The sequence below is a fragment of the Protopterus annectens genome, chromosome 13.part0 (assembly GCF_019279795.1).
Source record: "Protopterus annectens isolate FY-2018-M chromosome 13.part0, PAN1.0, whole genome shotgun sequence".
Taxonomy (NCBI): domain Eukaryota; kingdom Metazoa; phylum Chordata; order Ceratodontiformes; family Protopteridae; genus Protopterus; species Protopterus annectens.
This window is the reverse complement of record NC_056747.1, coordinates 752,309,137-752,333,877: the sequence shown is the minus strand read 5'-3', so window position 1 is coordinate 752,333,877 and position 24,741 is coordinate 752,309,137. Positions and strand designations below refer to the sequence as shown.

The window sequence follows — 24,741 nt, the reverse complement described above, 5'->3', positions numbered from 1 at the left end:
GAAAAGACAATATACTGGCGGACAGCCTAAGCAGAAATATCATGGATCCACACGAATGGATGCTGCACCCAGACATCTTCCTTCAGATAACACAATCATGGGGGAGGCCGGACATGGATCTTTTTGCCTCCCACCACAACCATCAGCTGAAGAAATTCTGCTCAAGGACATACCACCCACAAGCATGGAAAGTGGACGCCCTTTCTTTCAGCTGGAATACTCTAACAGTGTATGCATTCCCACCTCTTCCATTAATGACCAAGGTCTTACTGAAGATCAAGACAGAGCAGCCCAAATTGATTCTGATAGCCCCGGACTGGCCCAGACAACACTGGTACCCACTGTTAAGGAGCATGTCACGCACGAAACCGTGGCCTCTACCACTATGGCCACTTCTTCTGACACAACACAATTACAAAACTCTGCACTCCAGCCTCAAAACCTTGCAGCTGACAGCCTGGAGAATACCTTGACTCCTCTCCAGGATAAGCTATCCAAGACAGTGAAGGACATCATCATGGAAGCTCGCCGGCCTTCCACAAGAAAGGCATATTCAGCAAAATGGAAAAGATTTCGCACTTGGAACACCACAAAGGGCCTAGATGCGACAGTAATGAACTTGGCACATATCCTGGAATACTTGGCAGAAATGCTCCACAATGGCCTTTCTTACTCTTCCATAAAAATTCATGCTTCAGCAATTTCAGCAGAATACAATACTGATCCACCTGTCTTTTCTCATCCTCTCCTAGGGCAGTTTCTAAGGGGAGTTAAAAACATCAATCCTCCAAGGAAACCACCAGTGCCTACATGGGACCTTAACTTCATGTTGGAAAAATTAACTCTACCTCCCTTTGAACCAGCAGCATCTTCAGAACTACAGTTCCTGTCTTGGAAGACTGCCTTCCTTCTGGCCATAACCTCAGCAAGAAGAGTATATGAGTTGCAGGCCCTCATGGCAGTACAACCCTTTATTACTTTTCATCAGGACAGAGTTTCACTGAGAACCAATCCTTCATTCATGCCAAAGGTGGTATCCAGGGTCTCACTGAACCAAGCTATTCACCTGCCTACCTTCTTTCCAAATCCACAAAACAAAGGGGAGAAACTTTTGCATACCCTGGACATTCACAGACAGTTGCGCTACTATTTGGACAGAACTAAGACTTACAGAAAATCTGACCAGCTATTTGTAGCGTATGCTGCTGGTGTACAAGGAAAAGCAATTTCCAAACAGACAATTTCAAAATGGATAGGGAATTGCATTCGATTCTGTTACTCTTTTCATGGCAAAACCGTGCCAGCTAACATTAGACCTCATTCCACCAGAGCCGCAGCCACCTCCACAGCCTTCTTAAGAAGGGTGGCTACCAAGGACATTTTAGAAGCTGCTACATGGAGCTCCGTGCATACATTTTCCAAGCATTACAACTTACCCTTATATTCCAGATCCAGAGCAGGCTTTGCTACGGCAGTCCTGCAGGGCATTTTAGCTACACCATCCCTTTCTTAGATCCTACCACCCCCAGCTTGGCTATGGTATTCTACCCATATGTAAGGACTGCAGATGCATCCTTGAAGGACATAGTAGAGTTTTGTACCTACCATAAATGTAGATGTCCGATAGGTATGCATCTGCAGTCAGGTTTACCCTCCCTCCTTCCCCTCTGTGGTATTTCCTGGGTACTTATCCCTCTTATAGCTAGCTGGGGTTATCTGTTATGGTGTATTTGTTTTATATTACTGTGCATGTTTGGAATTTTTTGCATCTCTCCAAATTTAGCCTTCCTTAGAGGGCACCTGGCATCTGGGGCAAGAAAAACTGAGGAAGATGGAGTCGGCTGATGCTTTTATACCCTAGGCGCTCTGACGTCGGGGAGAGGGCGACATCAGCCGATGCCGGACCCAGACTTTGGAATCCAGCCGACCGAAGGGCTGCCTGAGGCAGGACAACCCATATGTAAGGACTGCAGATGCATACCTATCGGACATCTACATTTAGGGTAGGTACAAAACTGTACTATGTCCTTCATGGATGCATCTTCAGTCATAACAACTGGGTTGTCCTGTCGTCAGGCAGCCCTTCAGTCGGCCGGATTCCAAAGTCCGGGTCCGGCTTCGGCTGATGTCGCACTTCACCCGACGTCATCTCTGTTGGACTTCGGGTATAAAAGCATCAGCCGACGCCATTTTCTTCAGTCTTTCTTGCGTGGCGCCAAGCAGAAGCTGTTCGCAAGTGCCGGTCGGTCGGATCCAGAGATTACTTCTACGAATACTACCGAAGACTTCTAAAGCTAAGTACCCCGTTGGGGACTCTTTCTTGCCTCAGCCGATGTCAGAAAAAGTTAATAATTGTTTAACCTGTGGGAAACAAATACCTCATAAAGATTTCCACTCTTACTGCCTGCCTTGCTTAGGCCCAGCCCACGACGTAGCAGCCTGTTCGCCTGTGCTTCTTTCAACCGACGACGCTTAGGCGTCTGTCGGAGTTTGCAGAACAGTTTTCGGTTCTGATTTTGCGTACATTATGCCGCCGGATCCTCCGACCACGCATTCTGCCAAAACGCAAAGAAAAGACCGACACTTTCGCGGTCCGCGGTTTCGGCGAAACCATGGTTAAGCAAACATGAGTGTCTCGGTTTCGGCGAAACCGAGAAAACTGATCAAAATACAGCTGAATCTATCTCTACAACTGAGGTCCCTGCTAACACTCTTGAATCGGCCTCAGAAATTTTTCCCACTACGTGCTTACCACTGACTTATCAGACACTATTCCCTTGGATGTCTCTACCCCAGCACGTGGTGCTGCTAGGCCTCCAGCAGCCATGTCCATTAAGGCCTTCGCCAGGGCTAAAGCAGCCAAGACTACTAAAACAGTGCCTGTTAAACCCCTCAACCAGGCCCTCTTCCAGTTCCCAAATGCTTACTTTGGCAGAAGATTTAATTTCATTAATTAGAGGATCTCAATCTCACCCAGACAGGGCCTCTCAGCCCCCAGAGAAGAGACCTAGGGCAGAGCCCCATGAGCCAGTGTCCTCTGATGATTCTGCTGATGAATCAGACATAACTGACCAGCCAGAGGCTCCTTTCTCCAATTTTGAAGATTCTGATGCTGAAGAATCCATTCCAGCTGCTTCCCCACCAGAAGAATTCTCCTTTGGGGAAACCTTGCATGCCATACGAGAACAGTTCCAATGGCAGCAACAGGATTTTTCAGACTCCAGGAAAAGACTTAGGACCTTTTTGCACCTTCCACAGCACAGGCCCTTAGCTATACCTCCTGTTCTCTCTGTGGTGGATGATGCTTTTAATGATGTCTGCTCCGCTCCAGATTCTTTACCCCCAGCCCCTGCCAAACCAGACAGATTTTACAGGGTGCCAGATACTCATCACCACCTTTACAAGGCCCCTCTTGCAGACCCGAAACTATTTCCCAGGGTCCCAAGGCAGTAGCGACCATAGCTAAAACCCTGTTCCTTCTGAAAGGGAAGCAAGGTCATTAGACAGTGGGGTAAAAAGGTTTACACTTCAGCCACTCTCTCAGCTAGAGCTTTAAACTGTCAGTTTCACATGATACAATACCAAGAGTTTATGCTTGATCAGTTAACTAAAAAGCTAACCACTGATGAATCTCTTGATAAGAAATATGTATTAGAAATGGTAAATAACATACAGCAAGTTAGTAACCATTCTTTAAAATGTGGCTATGATGCACTGGAGGCTTCATTTAGATCAGCCATGACTGGCACTGTAATTAGAAGGCATGCATGGCTAAAGGAGCAAGCTTTACGGATCATGTTAAATCTAAATTGCTAGATGCTCCTATGGATAAAACAAGTTTGTTTGGTACACCTGCCCAGCAGGTTATGAAGAAAATGGAAGAAAAGGCAAAATCAGTCCAGACAGTTAAAGATTTCTTGCAGGTTCAACCCCAAGGTTTAGCAGGAACTGGCCTGCCAAAATTGGTCCTTTCCTGACTCCACAAGACCTCAAAGGGGCAGGAATAGACGTTCCAGAGGCAGAAATCAATCCAGAGGAGGTGCCTACAGAGGACGACAGTGGCAAGGTAACAACAGAGGCACAGACTCCACACCTGCCACTACATCAACACAGCCACAGTGACTTAATCCTAAACCCGCCTACCAGGGAACAAATAGCAGCTCCTCTAGGCGGAAAGCTAACTTTACTTTCAACAAACTCGCACCACATAACAAAGGACAAGTGGATTTTGAACCATAGATCAAGGTTACGGTTCCACTTCCACACTTTACCAGACAAAGAGGAATGCCAAATCTACCTCCAAATCAAAAGACAGAGGCTCTACAACAGATAATGGAGTTAGCAAACATGAGAGCTGTGGAGAAAGTGCCAACAGCAGAGCAAGGAAAGGGTTCTACTCCAGAGTATTCCTAGTTCCAAGAAAGGAAAAAAGTTGGAGACCACTTCTAGACCTGTCCACCCTGAATACTTACATCATTGTCCCAAAATTCAAAATGCTGACCCTACAGCAACTTCTTCCCATGCTGGGCAAGGAGTGTTGGCTGGTAACTCTAGATCTCAAGGAGGCATACCTGCACGTCCCCATTCGACCAATCTGCAGAAGATACCTCAGATTTCTTGCAGGATCAGAGCACTATCAATTCTCAGCATTGCCCTTTGGCTTATCTACTGCCCAGAGTATTCACAAAATGCCTGGCATCAGTAATCGCTCATTGCAGACTACAGGAATTCAAATTTATCCATACCTGGACGACTGCCTGATACAAGGAGACAACAAAAGCAAGCTGACAACAGATTTACAAAGGGTCATTTACTTGCTTCAAGCACTGGGATACACAGTCAATTTACAAAAGTCAAGACTGATACCATCCCAGACAAGGACTTTCCTGGGAGCGGAATTGGACACAGTAAGACAAATGGCATTCCTAACTACAGAAAAACAAAAGAACTCCCTCTTTACTTCTTGGCACTAACAAAACTGAACAAGTTAACAGCAAGAAAGGTTCTGCAGGCCTTGGGTTTCATGGCATCATGCATAATCTTGGTTCCATTTGCCAGACTACATATGAGAAAACTACAGTGGTACCTAAAGAATTTATGGTCCCAACACAGACACAGCCTAGAAACGGAAATCCCACTAATACCATGCTTAAAACAGGAGTTCCTATGGTGGGCTCAGGCATGCCAGTCAAACCCAGGCCTGCCCTTTCGCAAGGGTCAAGCAAGCCAGACCATCACAACAGATGCTTCAGACCTAGGATGGGGGCATATGCTGGACAAATGCATACAAGGATTGTGGACACAGGACCAACTTCACCTGCACATCAACCTAAAAGAAATGCTGGCAGTGAAACTGGCAATCCAAAAGTTCAGACCATTTCTCAAGGAGGACCACTTGATGATAAGGACAGACAACACCACAGTCATGTGGTACATCAACAAACAGGGAGGCACTCATTCTTACCCCCTATGCAGAATGACTTTGGAGCTGTGGACCCTGGCACTCAACTACAACATCCAGTTACAGGCAATATTTGTGCCAGGAAAAGAAAACTCTCTAGCAGATATGTTAAGCAGGAGCACATCGGATGCCCACGAATGGCAGCTGCACCCAGATATCTTCAAGACCATCTCGAAGAAATGGGGAATGCCTCAGATAGATCTATTCGCATCACCTCTCAATCACCAGCTCAAAAAATTCTGCACAAGGACATTCCACCCACTAGCATGGAAAGTGGACTCGCTCTCCTTCAGCTGGAAAGGCCTAACAGCATATGCATTCCCACCTCTTCCCTTGATACACAAAGTACTTCTAAAATCAAGGAGGAACGTCCAAGGATAATCCTGATAGCTCCAAACTGGCCAAGACAGCATTGGTACCCACTACTGAGGAGCATGTCTCGAACAATATGTGGCCAATTCCCTGATGCCTTTGATGCTAACTCAGAACAACTTCAGCACCATGCATCCAAACCTAAAACGCTGCAACTGACTGCATGGAACATCACATAGCAGCTGCTAATACAGAACTTTCACAAAGAGTTAAAGACATTATTCTTGAAGCACGCAGGCCTTCAACTAGAAGGAATTATGCTGGGAAATGGAAAAGGTTTGTCATTTGGAGTTCTGAAAGAGGAAAAGATGTATCAAACATAGATATGCCTAACATTCTGGAGTATCTGGCCGAACTCCTTCATTCAGGCCTGTCCTACTCCTCCATCAAGATTCATGCATCAGCTATTTCAGCAGAATACAGCTTTGATCCACCTGTTTTTTCACACCCTTTGCTCAGGCAGTTCCTCAGAGGAATCAAGAATGTAAAACCTCCAAGGAAACCACCATTGCCAGCTTGGGACTTGAACTTTGTGCTAGAAAAATTGACACTACCACCTTTTGAACCAGCAGCAACAGCAGACCTACAACACCTGTCATGGAAAACTGCTTTCCTACTGGCAATTACTTCAGCAAGGAGGGTTTCAGAACTACAGGCCTTAATGGCAGTGCAACCCTTTCTAATCTTCCACCAAGATAGAGTGTCCATGAGGACTAATCCTACATTTATGCCTAAGGTGGTATCCAGAGTGTCTTTAAACCAGGCAATCCACCTGCCTACCTTCTTTCCCAACCCACAAAACAGAGGGGAAAGAATACTGCATACCTTGGATGTACATAGACAGCTACGCTACTACTTGGACAGAACAAAAAATAGCAGAAAGACTGACCAACTTTTCGTAGCCTATGCAACAGGAAGGGAAGGAAAAGCTATTTCCAAGCAGACAATCTCCAAATGGATAGCAAATTGCATACGATTCTGTTACTCCTTCCATGGAAAGCCAATTCCACAAAACATAAGACCTCATTCTACAAGGGCAACAGCCACTACCACAGCCTTCTTACGAGGAGTGGCTACCAAAGACATTATTGAGGCGGCTACTTGGACCTCCGTGCATACATTTGCCAAGCATTATAATTTACCTCTATATTCCAGATCCCGAGCAGGGTTTGCCACTGCTGTTCTGCAAGGGATCCTAAACACACCATAATTTACTTTTATCCTCCTCCCTAGTTGGCTATGGTATTCTACCCAGTTGTTATGACTGCAGATGCATCCATGAAGGACATAGTACAGTTTTGTACCTACCATAAATGTAGATGTCCGAATTGGATAGCATCTGCAGTCAGGATTACCCTCCCTCCTTCCCCTCTGTGGTACTCCTAGGGTGTTTACCCTTCTAATAGCTAGCTAGTGGGGGGATTTCTTTCATGGTGTATTTGTTTGTATTTATGTACATACATGCTTATTTTTGTGTTTACCTCTATCTTTTGGAAACATTGGCATCTATCCAAAATTTTTTAGCCTTCTATAGGGCTTTTGGCATCTGGGGCAAGAAACACTGAAGAAAATGGTGTCGGCTGATGCTTTTATACCCGAAGTCCAACAGAGATGACGTCGGGTGAAGTGCGATATCAGCCGAAGCCGGACCCGGACTTTGGAATCCGGCCGACTGAAGGGCTGCCTGACGACAGGACAACCCAGTTGTTATGACTGCAGATGCTATCCAATTCGGACATCTACATTTATGGTAGGTACAAAACTGTACTTTGTGTACACTTACCATAAATGTAGATGTTCAAGGGTATTCACTGTTGCAGTCCAGGTTACCCTCCTGCCATCCCCGTCATTCTGGAATTTATCTTTCTTTCTCTATCTTCTACAACCTATGTGGTGTATTTGCTTGTAGATGAAGGTAAAGTTTATATTGATGTATATGTGTGTGTGTGTGTGTGTGTGTGTGTGTGTGCGTGTATATATATTTATATATATATGTGTGTGTGTGTGTGTGTGTATATATATATATATATATATATATATATATATATATATATATATATATATATATATATATATATAATTTTTTTATTTATTTATTTTTTTGCTACCTTTTTGGACCACCTGACATCGGGGGCAAGAAAAACTAAAGAAAATGGCTTCGGCTGCATGTTTTATACCCCTAACAACCTGACGTCATGGAAGAGGAGACGGCAACTGACGCAGGACCCAAGACTTTGGAATTCAGGCCTACTGAGGGCAACCTGCCAGCAGGTTACCCAAATTTAATGATGGCAATAGTGAATACACTCAGACATCTACATTTATGGTAAGTGTACACAACTGTACTGTCTTCTCAAGCCAAACCCAGACACAGCAAATACCCCAGGTTTCAGTCCTAGGGGACTCACAGAACTAAGCAGTGGGGAGCCTCCACTTCCAAGTCTGGGAATAATAAGACCCCTATGGTAAACTGTCTCAATGACTTTTTTTTTTAAATTTCCAAGAACTTCTCTTCGGACTGCCCCTTTGGGGGGAAAGATTGCTCTTCATGCAAAGAATTGGGAACTCATTACCCAGGACAAACTGGTTTTAAATAGTGTCCCAGGGATACAGATTTCACTTCCACATGTTGCCAATGCAAAGTGGGTGGCCGGACCCTACCCCCAAATCAGTGGGCAGAGGCTCAAGAACAAGTATTTTCTCTCTTAAGCATGGGGGCTATTCAGCTGGTACCAGAAGAGGAAAAGGGACCAGGTTTCTACTCCAGTTTTTTCCTGGTACCCAGAAAAGGCAAATCATGGCATCCAGTCCTGGACCTGTCTATTCTAAACACCTTTCTGGAGATTCAGAAATTCAAGATGCTGACTCTTCACCAATTACTTCCTATGCTAGACAAAGACACCTGGTTGGCAACACTAGATTTAAAAGAAGCATACCTGCACATCCCAATCAGGGAATCTTGCAGAAGATACCTCCGGTTCAAAGCAGGCTACATGCACTATAAGTATTCAAATATACCCATACCGGGACGATTGTCTAATTCAGGCAGAAAGCCAGGACATACTTTTCAATCATCTGGCGCTTGTAAAAAGGGTTCTAACTTGTCTGAGGTACACCATAAACGAAAAGAAATCACAACTGGTACCCTGTCAACAAATTACATTCCTGGGAGCAAGCTTGAATACAACTTCCTTGATGGCTTACCTCACGCCAGAAAAGCAAATTCATTTGATAATCTACTTCAAACAAGTGACCACAAACACTCTATCTGCAAGACAAATACTGCAAGCCTTGGGGTTCATGGCCTACTGCATTCTTCTAATTCCATATGCAAGACTGCATATGAGGAAACTACAGTGGTATCTAAAAAGCCTATGGAGTCAACATTATCACAGCCTAGAAACAATGATTCCTATCATACCTTGCCTACGCCTAGAGTTCCTTTGGTGGGCAGAGGCCTGCCACCAAAACAAGGGACTTCCTTTCACACTACCCCCTGCCGCCCAAACCCTAACAGATGCATCAGACTATGCATGGGGGGCTCACCTGGCAGGGAAGTGTATTCAGGGCATGGGGGCTCGCTTGGCAGCAAGTGCGTTCAGGGCAAATGGAACCCAAGTCAAATGCACTTGCATATCAATCAAAAAGAAATGTTTGCTGTATAGAATGCTCTCACAGCCTTCAGGGACTACATTCTTGCAGGACAAGTAATGGTAAAGACGGACAAAACCATGGTTATGTTGTACATAAGCAGGGGGGTACACATTCTTACCCCCTCTGCAGACTAGCCATGGCATTGTGGAACACAGCCTTGAGCTACCAAGTGCACCTACAAGCTCAATTCCTGCCAGGAAAATTAAATACACTGGCAGACGGACTAAGCAGAAACTTCATGGACCCACACGAGTGGAAACTGGAACCAAGGATTTTCAACATATTGTCAAGCGAATGGGGGAGCCCAGATATAGACCTGTTTGCCTCCCCCCAGAACTACCAATTGGACAAATTTTGCACAAGGACTCCCCACAAACAAGCCTGGAAAGTGGATGCTCTGTCCTTCAGCTGAAAAAAAACAGTCTATGCCTTCCCCCCCGCTGCCTTTGCTCTCCAAAGTGCTACTAAAAGTCAAACAGGACAAACCAAGGAATATTTTGATTGCTCCAGACTGGCCGCGCCAACACTGGTACCCCCTCCTGTGCATTGTGTCATGGTTACCTCCATGGCACCTGCCTCAGACTCCCCTCCCTATTGTCTCAGCAGGAGAACCACATTCTGCACCCTCAGCTTCCAATACTTGAACCTTGCAGCCTGGCTAATTACTTAAACTCTCCCTTACCATCCCTCAGTAAACCTGTGATGGATGTCATCTTAGAAGCAAGGAGGCCTAGCACTAAAAAAATCTTATGCTGAAAAATGGAAAAGATTCTGTATCTAGAACCATTCTCAAGGGATGAGCACAGCAGCCCCCAATTTACCTCCAATTTTACAATACTTAACTGAAATGCTTCACAAGGGCCTGTCTTTTTCCTCTTTTAAAATCCACACCTCAGCCATTTCAGCTCATTATAACACAGAACTTCCCCTCTTCTCTCATCCACTGCTCAAGCAGTACCTCAGAGGGACCAAAAATTTGAGACCACCCAGGAGATCTCCGACCCCAGCCTGGGACCTCAACTTTGTATTAGAAAAACTCACTCTTCATCCTTTCGATCCAGCTGCTACTGCAGACTTAAAATTTCTTTCTTGGAAAACAGCTTTCCTTTTAACAATCACTTCAGCTAGAAGGGTATCTGATTTACAGGCCCTTGTGGCAGTGGAGCCTTTCATCATCTTTCATGCGGACATGGTGTCACTCAGAACCAATCCATCCTTCATGCCCAAGGTGGTATCCACTGTGGCTCTTAATCAGTCCATTCATTTGGCAACCTTCTTTCCCAATCCATAGAACAAAGGGGAACGGATTCTGCATTCCTTGGATGGTGCACAGACAACTTAGATTCTACTTGGACAGGACTAAACCTCAAAGAAAATCTGAACAACTGCTGGTGGCATTTGCTGCAGGGGCAGAGGGGAAGGCTATTTCAAAGCAAACCACCAAATGGATAGGCCATTGCATTCATTTCCTCTATAAGCACCATGGAAAACCTATCCCCCGCGGAATCAGACCTCACTCCACCAGGGCTGCATTTACTTCTGTAGCCTTTCTCAGAGGTGTTCCTACCAGGGACATCCTAGAAGCTGCTACCTGGAGTTCTGTACATACTTTCACCAAGCATTATCATTTGCCAATTTTCTCTAAATCCAGAGCTGGCTTTGCCACTGCAGTTTTGCAGGGCCTTATAGCTGGTCCTAATTTTAATTCCTCCTCCCATCCTTAGCTTTGGGAATCCTCCCAAATGTGATAACTGCAACAGTGAAACACTAAGAACATAGTACAGTTGTGTACACTTACCATAAATGTAGATGTTAGAGTGTATTCACTGTTGCAGTCCTGGTTACCCTCCCTCCAGCCCCCTGACTTCTTTTTGGCTATACCTCTATTCTCCTTTACTATGCTTAAAAGCTTTTTGGTGTATTTACTTTTTTGTTGGAGGTATAACCTTTGTGTGTGTGTGTGTGTGTGTGTGTGTGTGTGTGTATATGTATATATGTGTATATATATATATATATATATATATATATATATAATATTTAATTGCTTCCCATTGGGGGGGCACCTGACATCTGAGGCAAGAAAAACTGATGTAATGGTGTAGGCTGCGTGCTTTATACCCCTGATTACCTGATGTCACGGAAGGTGAGACAGCATCCAATGCAGGACCCAAGACTTTGATAATCAGGCCGACTGCGGGCTACTGCAAGCAGATAACCCAAATGTGATGACTGCTACAGTGAATACACTCAAACATCTACATTTATGGTAAGTGTACACAACTGTACTTTTGCAAGTGCCGGTCGGCTGCTACCTGAAATTTTCATTTTTCGAGTTGATAATCCTGACGTCTACTAAAGCTAAGTATCCCGTTTGGGATCCTTTTTTTCTTGCTCTAACCGATGTCAGAAAAAGTTAACAATTGTCTTGCCTGTGGAAAGCAAATACCTCTCGGTGATTTTCATTCTTACTGCATCACCTGTTTAGGCCCAGACCATGGCACCCCTCTCTGTCGCTTTTGTGCCTTAACACCCGAACCATTTGTCGTTGGGCTATTTTTGTTGCTAAATTCTTTCGCTCTCTATCTCCATATTCCAGAATGGCTTCGGTAAGCCATCAGACTACCGATGTTCCGAAGAAATGTAAGGATAAAGACAGAGACAGTCCGCATAGGTCCAAAACTGATGACGCTTCTGTTAAGCTAGTCGCCAGTCCGCCGGTACTCTGTAAGCCACCTTTGCAGCCCCTGATGCCTGCTTCTATGGATTTGCAGGCCTTTGCTGAGACCTATTCGGAGTCCGGTCTGCCACGAGATGCTTCTTCGACTATGGAACCAGAGGATGTCTCTACCTTGGATGGGTCTGGAGCCGCTGTGCTGGCACTGGCTTCTGACTGTGTTTTCCGACCTACCAATGCTCGAATCAAACAGACGTCTTCTTTTTTAGTCCAAACTACCGAGTTTCATAGGCCCAGAGTACTCACTACGCGTAGAAAACCAGTGACCAAAGCGCATGCTCAGGCCCCCATGCCACAAAAAAAAAAATGCTTAGAATGGCTGAAGACCTTATAACGCTAATTAGGGGAAGTCAACCTTCCCCTTCTAAGAGACAAAGAATTCAGTTGCCTTCAGAGTCTACAGACCAGGAGCCCGATGACTCTATGACCTTTGTGATTATCAGGGCATGCCCTTATCAGCCTATGAGGTTTCAGATGCAGAGGAATCCATTCTCTCTGCCTCCCCTGTAGAGGATTTCTCTTTTGGTGAAATCCTGCATACTTCAAGAGAGCATCTCCATTGAGAATACCAAGACTATCCTCAGTCCAAAAAGATACTCCAAGAATTTTTAGAGCTATTCAGCACAGGCCTTTAGCTATTCCCCCTGTCCTGGATGTTGTGGATGATGTTTTCATGGAATCCAGTCTTACTCCAGACACCTTACCTCTGCCCCCTAGGAAGCCTGACAGATACTACCGAGTACCTGTTTCTCACAAGTTTCTTTTCAAGAATCCTACTGCTGATCCAGAGATCATTTCCCAGGGACCTAAAGGTGTTAAGGCCACTACAGCCAAAAATCCTGCCCCTTCAAACAGGGATTCCAGAGCTTTAGACAGATGGGGTAAGAAGGTATATACATCTGCAGTTCATGCTATCAGGGCATTGTATTGCCAGTTTCACATGCTGAAGTACTCACAACATATTATGGAACTTATTAAACAAAAAATGGTAATATTTCCAGATTGTGCAGAAAATAAAGATTTGCAAGAGCTTATGCATTCTGCAAACCAATTTAGTAAGCATACTTTGCAGTGTGGCTTTGATGCCCTAGAGGCATCTTGCAGGGCCGCAGTCACTGGCCCTGTACTGAGAAGACATGCTTGGCTGCAGGAGCAGACCTTGCCAGATCATGTCAAATCCAAATTACTAGACGCTCCTTTTGGCGCCAAAGCAGAAGTTGTTCTTAAAAAGATGGAAGAAAAAGCTAAATCTATGTAAACTGTTAAAGAATTCTTACAAGTGAGACCACCTTGATTCAGTAGGCATTGCCCTTCAAAACACTGGTCCTTTCCAGCCTCCTCCAGGCCTTCCCAAACAAGACCCAGTGGAAGCAGACCACCCGGACTACAGTCTCTGGGTATGCAGAGATCTAAGCAATGGAGTCCTCCCACCCCTAAAACGGGGAGTGGTAAGCCACCTCCCTATGGAAAAAGTTCACAATGACTTCTCAACTCTACTTCCCAGCCCTGCCCAGTTGCTTGTGCCCCTAGCAGGAAAACTTGCCCTTCATGCAAAATACTGGATGTTCATCACTCAGGACCGATGGGTCCTCAACATTGTATCCAAGGGGTCCTAATTTTATTTCCATTCACTGCCAACCCCAAGCGGGTTTCCAGGCCTTCCTCCAAACCCGTGGGCAGAGGTTCAAAAACAAGTTGTTTGCCTGCTCAACATCAGAGCTATTCAGCCAGTATTTGTAGAACAAAGGGGTCAGGGTTTCTACTCCAGACTATTCCTGGTACCCAGTAAATAGGGCTCCAAGTGTCCAATCCTGTATCTTTCAATTCTCACCACCTTTCTGGTGTTCCCAAAATACAAGATGCTTACCCTGTAACAGCTTCTCCCTATGCTAGCCAAGGATGCCTGGTTAGTCGCCCTAGACTTAAAAGAAGCTTATCTGCACATCCCCATCAGGGAATCATGCAGGAAATATCTACGTCTCAGGGCAGGATCTATGCATTATCAGTTCTCTGCATTTCCCTTTTGCTTATCTACTGCACCCAGGGTATTTACAAAATGCCTGGCTCCAGCCATTGCATACTGCAGGCAGAGAAATATTTCAATTTACCTGTACTTGGGTGATTGCCTGTTTCAGGCGGACAGCCAGGAATTACTGCTTCAGCACCTGGCATTTGTAAAAAGATTTCTCTGTTCATTAGGGTACACCATCAACGAAAATACATCACAAATGGTACCCAGTCAAAAGATTGTATTCCTGGGAGCAAGCTTGGACACAGCTTCCCAGGTGGCATTTCTCACTTCAGAAAAACAGGTCTGTCTGACAGTCTTCGTCAAACAAATGGCCACCAGAACCCAGCTAACTGCAAGAAATATACTGCAAGCCCTAGGGTTCATGGCCTCATGTGTTCTGCTAACTCCATATGCAAGATTGCATATGAGGAAACTTCAGTGGTACTTAAAAAGTTTTTGGTGCCAACATTCTCAGGACCTGGAAACAGTCATTCCTTTCATACCTTGAATGAGGGCAGAGTTCCTTTGGTGGGCAGAAGCATGCAACCGCAACAAGGGACTGCATTTTACTCTACCCCAAGCCCTGACCACAGACTCATCAGACTATACATAAGGGGCCCACATGGCTGGCAAATGCATTTAGGGTCACTAAAGCCCATGCCATATTCTCCTGCACATCAACCAAAAGGAGATGCTAGCTGTACAGAATGCTCTGACAGCTTTCAGATGCCTAATCTTTCCAGGACAACTGCTGATAAAAACAGGCATTACCACAGTTATGTGGTACATAAACAAGCAGGGGGGAACCCATTCTTACCCACTCTGCAGGTTAGCCAAGACTCTGTGGAGCACAGCTTTGGACAAACAGGTCCATCTACATGCTCAATTCCTGCCAGGCAAACAAAATTCACTGGTAGACGACTTGAGCAGAAATCTCGAGACCTACATGAGTGGAAATTGGAGCCCAGCACCTTCAACCTTCTGATCCAGAGGTGGGGCATCCCAGAGGTGGATCTCTTTGCCTCCCCCCACAACCACCAGTTAAGCAAACTCTGCACCAGGAAACTTCACAGCAGGGCCTGGAAGATGAATGCCCTATATTTTCAATAGGAAAACCGCTCGGTCTGTGCCTTTCCCCCTCTGCCCCTTCCCTCAAGAGTACTACTTAAGATAAAAGAAGACAGGCCAAGGACAATTCTGATTGCCCTGGACTGGCCACGCCAGCACTGGTACCCACTCCTGCGCAACCTGACAATGGCACCACCCTCGCACCTACACTAGACCCCTGTCCTGCTGACACGGGGGACAGATTTTGCATCCACAATTGCAAACCCCAAGTCTTGCAGCCTGACTTATTCCTTGAATACTCCACCAGCAACCCTAAGTAAACAGGTGCTGGACGTCATTCTTAAAGCCAGAAGGCCAGGTACTAGGAAAATCTATGTGGAAAAATGGAAAATATATTCTTGGATTTAGTCTAAAGGAAAGGACTCAGCAGTGCCCTCCTTATCTCTAATCCTGGATTACCTAGCAGAACTACTCCACAGAGGCCTATCCTTCTCCATTAAGATTTACGCCTCTGCCGTTTCGACTCATTACAATACTGAGCCACCTCTATTTTCTCACCCTCTCATCAAACAATTCCTGAGAGGGGCCAACAACTTAAGGTCCCCAAGGAAAGCACCCACCCCTGCTTGGGACCTTAACTTTGTACTGCAAAAGCTCACGCTTCTCTCTTTTGAACCTTCTGCTTCAGCAGAGTTAAAATTCCTTTCTTGGAAAACAGCATTGCTTCTAGCCATCACTTCAGTTCGAAGAGTGTCTGAGCTACAGGCACTGATAGTGGTGGTGCAGTTTATTATCTTCCATGCTGACAGGGTTTCCCTCAGGACTAACCCATCCTTTATGCCTAAGGTGGTGTCCCGTGTGGCCCTAAACCAATCCATCCATTAGCCAACCTTCTTCTCTAACCCTCAGAATAAAGGGGAAAGGATCCTGCACTCTCTGGACTTGCACAAACCGCTCTGGTTGTACAGTGTTAGGACTAAGCCTTTCAGAAAATCTGACCAGCTGCTAGTAAGCTTTGCAACAGGGGCAGAGGGCAAGGCCATTTCTAAACAAACCATTTCCAAATGGGGGTAGCACACTGCATTCATTTCTGCTACAAGCACCATGGAAAACCAACCCTTCAGGGGGTCAGAACACATTCCGCTAGGGCTACTTCTACCTCTACAGCATTTCTCTGAGGAGTCCCTACCAATATCATTTTGGATGCTGCAACCTGGAGTTCTCTTCACACCTTCACCAAGCATTACCACTTACCTATATTTTCCAAATCCAGGGCAGGATTTGCTACAGCAGACTTGCAGGACCTACTAGCCAGCCCTAACTCTTCTTGACTGCCTCCACCCTTCCTCAGCTTTGGAAATCAACCCAAGTGTGATGACTGCAACAGTGGAACATGAAGAACATAGTACAGTTGTGTACACTTAACATAAATATAGATGTTCGAGTGCATTCACTGTTGCAGTCCTGGTTTCCCTCCCTCCAGCCCCCTGTTTTCTCTATCTTTCTATCTCTCCTCTCTATGGCTATTCCTAATGGGATTAGTATTTACTTTTTACTCGTGGTGGTTTCCACACCATATACTAGCTCCCTGTTTGGGAGCTCCTGACATTTGTGTCCAGAAAAACTGATGTAATGGCATCGGCTGCCTGTTTTTATACCCCTGACGTCATGGAAGAAGCGACCTCATCTAACGCAGAAATACTAAGACACTGGTATTCGGGCCGACTGAGGGCTACCTGCAGGCAGATAACCCAAGTGTGATGACTGCAACAGTGAATACACTCTAACATCTATATTTATGGTAAGTGTACACAACTGTACTTTCTTGGTTGCTTGAATTACTTGCTGTAGAGAAACTTTCTGGATTTTTGACACAGCAAAATGTTAAGTTGTATGTACAATATCCTTACGAAGCTTTATTCTTTTTTCTTCATATTCATAAAAACATTAAAAACCCATAGGCTACCATCTTATTTCTGCTAGGTAGAGTGTCCCCTGTAGAGTACATTTGTTTTCTTTATTTTTAAAGCCTTGTGTTTTAGGTTGAATTCCTCTTACTGAGCCCTTTAAGTGATGTCATATCTCTTGGTACTTTTGCCTCGCATTCAGTAGGATAAAGAGTAGTGCCATAGTTATTGGGACAGAGGCTTCCGTGTACTTTTCTTCTGAATGTCTCTTATTTCTGTGGCTCATAACTGTTAAATGTTTATAATTCACATGTTCTTACTAAGCTTATGGCCAAAACAAATCATTAGGAAGCTCAACCGCAACTCCCCAGTACTGGTTTATGGGAAACTGACATTGTTCCCCATCAAGCAGACTTTTTCCACATGCTCTAGATGAAAATTTGTGCTCACCCAGTCAGTCATCCAGACTGTTTTAAAGGTTGCTAGGGAATTAACTCTTTTTGATTAGGTAAGGGCAGCCTGTTTGAGAAATGGGGGATATGTTGGGTTAGGTGTCTTGTCACTCTCTTTGCTTTTGTTGATGTGATAGTGTAGGTTTGGGATTCTAGAGTAGGTGTTTCCCACTCGTTCTTTTTAGGTGAAGGAGTTCAAAGAGTGCTGGGTCACTTGTGGCACATTAAGCTAAGCAAAGATCGCCCTCCGGTAGTCTGTGTGGCATTGAATAAGGTAGCAGAGCTTTTAGTTTTTAAGAGCAACTAAGAGTACTGAGGGAACGTTGTGGTTTCTCAAGCTGGGTTAGGTACTTGGTGAGGTACATGCCAAAGGGACATTTGTATTCATTGATTGTCCTAATAAGGGAGGAATGCAGTGGGACTATTAACTTCCTTGGATCTTGAAGAGATGCCATGAAGAATAAGCTCTGCAAGGTAGAAGTATTTTCTAATCACCGCAGAGACTGAGTGGTCAAGGGTGAGTCTTATCAACATACATACCCAAACTTTTATGATTGTGTCAGTCAAATTTAAGTGGAATGTTATCTATGTGGTGGTAAGCAGTAATGCAGGATCCACCAAAGGGAGCAGTAGTGCATTTCCTGGTGTTAAGGGTAAGCCAATGGTTAATATGTCATTTGTTTGGTCAAGCCCTTGCTAGAAAATTTGAGTATCAGAATGGGATTTGATAACTGCCACCAGTTTGTAATGATCATCAAATTTGGTTAGCCTTAGTTCCTTGTTATTGCCTTTTATGTATAAAAAATATGTGCAAAGAGGAGTAGTCCTTGGACAGAACCTTATGGTGCACCACTGGTGAAGCTTCTTTCTAGAGCAGATGCCCTCAATCTTAAGGGTGTGGTTTCTGTCAGACAGCCAATTAACAGTCCAGCGAACTGTGGATGAGTTAATGTTGAGTTAGAATAATTTGTCCATAATCCTAGCATGGGGATAGTGTCAGAAGCACTGGCAAAGTCTAGATAAGCAACATGGACTTGTATGCCCCTTATCTGTTCCCTCAGCAACCCTTTTTAATGGAGTTTTCTTAGCAGAAATTTGTCGTAGCTCTGGGCACATCTTTTTCACCCAGGTACGCTGACTTGTGGTTTAGTTTGAAATTGTTTACATTATTTGTGTAGCTTTTTTATTTCTGTCATTATCTCTTATGACAAAGGATGTGCTTTTCATTTGTAGGAATAGTATTAAAAAATGTTTTATAGCTCATGTACATCTTTGGTACATTTTTGGATGTTCAGGTCAGAGACTCATAGAAAATTACATTTTAAACCTACCTTAACCAACAGGTTACTTTTCTGCTGGTGGCAGCCTTCCTTTTGATTAAGGCCTTTCCATGTAGTTGGTTAGATCAAGGCATATTACTACTGCTACTGATTTAAAATTTTGAAGTTGATAGTGAGCGAGTCTTGAGTAATGATGCAGGTTTCATCTTCCTGTGTCTTTAAGCTAGAAGTTGTGAACGTACCTTTACTGATTAGGTGTGCAATAAGAAATGGATGTGATTTTATTGATGCCTTTGCTCTAGGCATTTCAACAGGCCTGCGTTCCAAGGGATGTGGTGGTCTTAGAAGTTACCATTGCACATCAGCATTTTCAAGCTAGCACCAATTTTGCTAATTTTTCAAGTGCTCAAGGATGTCCTTCCTCCAGGAGGTATTGATTCAGACAGCATTGCTGTAGTGTGGTATGTCAAAAGGGGAGCAATGAGATATACCACTGCATCAGGAGGCAGTGGGCATCTTACGATTTTGGTTGCTACATGTACCCCAAGGTAGTCAGCTCAGCTGTAGACAGTCCGCCATAGTTTGACATCCAAGTGGTTCACGTATTTTGGCTGTTGATAGAATATTGATGTTCTTCATGTTTCACTGTTGCAATCATTACATTTGGGTTATCCTGCTGGCAGGTTGCCCTCAGTCGGCCTGAATTTCAAAGTCTTGGGTCCTGCGTCGGTTGCTGTCGCCTCTTCCCTGACGTCAGGTCGTCAGGGGTATAAAAGATGCAGCCAGCGCCATTTTATTCGGTCTTTCTTGCCGCACGGTGCCTGAAGCAGAAGCAGTTTGCAAGTGCTGGTCGGCCGACTCCTGAGATTTTCGTGTTCGAGTTTCAGATCTGAAGTCTTCATTAAAAGCTAAGTACTCCATTGGGGAAACTTTTTCTTGCTCCAGACCGATGTCAGAAAAAGTTAATAATTGTATTTCTTGTGGGAAGCAAATGCCTCATAAGGACTTTCATTCTTTCTGTATTCCTTGCCTAGGCCCCGTCCACGATGTTGCTAGTTGTCGGTTTTGTGCTAGATTTAACCAACACACTATTAAGCGTCGGTACGATTTTGCATTAAGCTATTTTGGGTGAAGATTTATTATTTATTATACAATGTCGTCAGACAGTCATCCGACTACTGGAGTTCACAAAAAATGCAAAGAAAGACAGGCAACCGAGGTCCAAAACTAACGACAAAGCTTATCCTAAGCAATTCGCCGGTTCTCAGTGAGGTGCTTTCGCAGCCCCTGACACCCGCTACTTTAGAGTTGGAAGGCCGCTACCGACTCCCACGTGGAGTCAGCCAGGCCGCTGGAAACTCAAGGTATTGGAGCCTCTGAGATTATTCCCTCAGATGGGTCCGGAGCCGCTGAGCAGGCATCGGCTTCTGAGGGTGTTTTCAGACCTAAACAATTATATATTAAACCGACTTCAAAGACTAAAACACCTTTAAAGGCAAAGAAACAAGTTCACCAGCCACAAGGACAGGCCTCCATGCCCAAAAAACAGATGCTCAAAATGGTCGAAGACTTAATTACCTTGATCAGGGGTTCCCATCCCACACCTGATAAGAGGCCTAGACAAGAGACAGACTATGAATCTTCAGATCAGGTTTCCATTTCTTCTGATTCCTCTTCTGATCAGGAATGTTCTACTCCCCCCCATGAGGATTCTGATGCTGAAGAATCAATTCCTTCAGCTTCTCATCCTGAGGACTTCTCTTTTGGGGAAACCTTGCATACCATGAGGGAGAACTTCCACTGGGAGAGCCAAGATTTTTCAGAATCTAAGGCTCAGAGGACTTCCTTTTACTACCTCAACACAGGCCCCTAGCTATTCCTCCTGTGTTGGACATTGTAGATGTGTTCTCAGAGTCTAGACTGACCCCTGACTCTTTACCTCCAGCTCCTGCTAAGCCGGACAGATACTACAGGGTCCCTGACTCTCATAAATTCCTTTTCAAAAACCCTACTGCAGACCCAGAAACTATTTCTCAGGGTCCAAAAGGGGTCGAGGCTTCTACTGCAAAATCCCTACCCCCTCTGACAGGGATTCTAGGGCACTGGATAGATGGGGGAAAAAAGATTTCCACATCTACTACTTTGGCTATAAGGGCCTTAAATTACCAGTTTCATATGCTTAAATATCAGCAATATATTATGACGCTGCTTAAACAGAAAATGATGGCAAACTCTGAATGTGCAGAAAACAAAGAAATGCAGGATTTATTGCATGCAGCTGAACAAGTTGGAAAGCATACTTTGCAATGTGGGTTTGAGTCTTTGGAGGCCTCCTGCAGGGCCGCTGTTACGGGTTCTGTCATTAGGAGGCATGCTTGGTTAAAGGAACAAAATCTGCCTGACCATGTTAAAGCAAAGTTATTAGATGCTCCTTTGCAACATGATACCTTGTTTGGTGTTAAGGCGGAAGAGGTGTTAAAGAAAATGGAGGACAAAGCTAAATCTATGCAAATGGTCAAGGATTTCTTACAGGTACAGCCATCTAGATTTAGAAGACACTGGCCTACAAAGAACTGGGTCTTTCCAGTCTGAGACAGACCTCAAAGGGGCAGATCCAGACGCAGATCACAGCTGCAAGGATCCTACAGGGCTAAGCAGTGGAGTGCTTCTACCTCCAAAGGTGGAGAAGACAGGAAACGGTCCCAATGACTTCCCCCTGTCTGCACCAAGCACTTACCTTCTGGCAGCACCCTTAGGGGGAAAACTAGCACTTTTTTCTCAAAATTGGCACATTATAACCCAGGACAAATGGGTTCTAGACATAGTGTCACAAGGCTACAAGTTTCATTTCCATACCCTGCCAAGGGCAAACGGTTGGCCAGACCTGCCAAAAAAATCAATGGGCAGAGGCTCAAAAACAAGTCGCAGCTCTCATTGACATGAGGGCTATTCAACAAGTTCCACAGCAAGAACAGGGACAAGGATTTTACTCGACTGTTCTTGGTACCCAGAAAGGTCCAGTATTGGTCTCCATGCTTTGTCCTATCTATTCTAAACACTTTCCTGGATATACCAAAATTCAAGATGCTGACCTTACAGCAGCTTCTGCCCATGCTGGGCAGCAAGGCTTGGCTCGTGACTTTAGACCTAAAAGAGGCTTACTTGCATGTCCCAATCAGACAATCATGCAGAAGATACCCCAGATTCAAGGCTGGCTCAAAGCATTACCAATTCTCTGCACTGCTTATCTACTGCGCCCAGGGTCTTTACAAAGTGCCTGGTACCAGTAATTGCTTACTGCAGACAAAGAGGAATACAAATATATCCTTACTTGGACGATTGCCTCATACAAACAGAGAACAAGGACATTCTACTACAGCATCTGACGTTTGTGATAAGACTATTAACATGCCTAGGGTACACAGTCAACAAAAAGAAATCAAAACTAGTACCCTCTCAAGAGATAATATTCCTGGGTGCAAGCTTAAATACAACTGCCCAGATGGCTTATCTCACTCCAGACAAAGGCAACTGACTACCTACTTCAAGGAAATGGCAACAAAGGCCCAGTTATCTGCAAGAAAAATTCTGCAGGCTTTGGGCTTCACGGCATCCTGCATCTTACTAATTCCATATGCAAGACTGCATATGAGGAAAATTCAACGGTACCTAAAAAGTGTCTGGACACAACATTGCCACAGTCTGGAAACCATGATTACTCTAATTCCCTGCTTTCAACAGGAGTTTCGATGATGGGCAAAGGCTTGTCACCAAACCAAGGGACAGCCATTCTCACTACCCCCAGCCAGGCAGAGCCTAACGACGGACGCTTCAGATTATGCCTGGGGGGCACACATGGCAGGAAGAGGCATTCAGGGCGCCTGGTCCACAAACCAAAAGCATCTACATATCAATCAAAAAGAGATGCTAGCTGTTCAAAATGCCCTGATAGCCTTCAAGGACCTACTTCATCCGGGACAACTACTGATAAAGACAGACAACACCAAGGTCATGTGGTACATAAACAAGCAGTGGGGCACTCATTCTTATCCCCTGTGCAGACAAGCCATGGCTTTATGGGACACAGCATTGACTTACCAAGTTCATCTGCAGGCACAATTCCTGCCAGGAAAGGAAAATAGTCTGGCAGATGAACTAAGCAGAAACCTCATGGATCCCCACGAGTGGCACCTGGATCCACAAGTTTTCAGCATGATAACAAAGAAATGGGGACGCCCAGACATAGGTCTGTTTGCCTCCCCTCAAAACAATCAACTAAAAAGATTCTGCACAAGGACTTATCACAGACAAGCTTGGAAAGTGGATGGCTTATCTTTCAACTGGACAAACCTATCAGTATATGCCTTTCCTCCACCGCCTCTCCTCCCCAAGGTACTCCCTAAAGGTCAGGCAGGAGAAACCAAAAATGATTCTGATTGCCCCAGAGGTATCTGATCTTAATAAACTTGTCCCAATGCCCAGCCTGGACCTTGCCTCAAATACCTCATTTACTGTCCCAGAAAAACAGATTCTGCACAGCCAACTCTAAACCTGGCAGCATGGCGGATAATGTAGCCATACAAAACACACCTCTCAGTAAAGCTGTGATGGATGTCATTTTAGAAGCCAGAAGGCCTAGTACTAGAAAATCTTATGCTGGAAAATGGAAGAGATTTTTCGTTTGTGACCAAGCTCAAGGAACTGATAAAGTTGTCCCAAATATTCCTCAGATTTTACAATACTTAACTGAGATGCTGGACAAAGGCCTATCTTTTTCATCAATTAAAATTCATGCCTCTGCCATTTCGGCTCATTACAATACAGAGCCACCACTCTTTTCTCATTCTTTATTTAAGGTAGTACCTCAAGAGGAGCCAAAAACTTAAGGCCTCTAAGGAGAACGCCAATACCTGCATGGGACCTCAATTATGTCTTGGAAAAACTCACCTTACCTCCTTTTGAGCCAGCTGCTACTGCGAATATAAAGTTCTTATCTTGGAAAACAGCTCTGCTCCTAGCAATAACTTCTGCAAGACGAGTTTCAGAGCTACAGGCTCTCATGGCTGTGGAACCCTATAACTTTTTTTATCCAGACAGGGACTCTCTCAGAACAAACACTACCTTTATGCCTAAGGTGGTATCCAGTGTAGCCCTTAACCAAACAATTCATTTGCCAACTTTTTATCCAAATCCACAGAACAAGGGGGAGAAAATTCTGCATTCTTTGGACGTACACAGACAACTTAGATTCTACTTGGACAAAACTGAAGTTTTCAGAAAGAACAATTACTAGTGGCATATGCCACAGCATCACAAGGAAAGGCTATCTCCAAGCAGACTATTTCAAAGTGGATAGGTCACTGCATTCGTTTCTGCTACTCACAGCATGGCAAACCAGTGCCTAAGGGCATTAGGCCACATTCAACCAGAGCTGCAGCCACTTCTGCAGCCTTTCTCAGGGAAGTACCAACCAAAGACATTTTAGAGGCTGCTACTTGGAGTTCAGTGCATACCTTTACAAAACACTACAGTCAGCCTCTTTACTCAAAATCCAGGGCAGGCTTTGCGACTGCAGTTCTGCAGGGCCTCATAGCCGCTCCTAATGCTGTGTAGCTCCAGCCCCCCCCCCAACCATAGCTTTGGGGCTCAACCCAAATGTAATGACTGCAACGGTGAAACACGAAAAACATAGTACAGTTGTGTACACTTACCATAAATGTAGATGTTCAAGTGTATTCACTGTTGCAGTCCTGGTTACCCACCCGCCATCCCCCTTATTTTTGCTGGAACTTCTCTTTACTT

At 44.8% G+C, this 24,741-nt stretch overlaps 1 protein-coding gene across 2 annotated transcripts in view; it reads left to right on the top strand.

The window, feature by feature from the left end:
* The window catches only part of NUFIP2 (nuclear FMR1 interacting protein 2), a 952,263-nt gene that overhangs the window by 196,028 nt on the left and 731,494 nt on the right, over window positions 1-24,741 (top strand). The gene's annotated exons all lie outside the window — the stretch shown is intronic.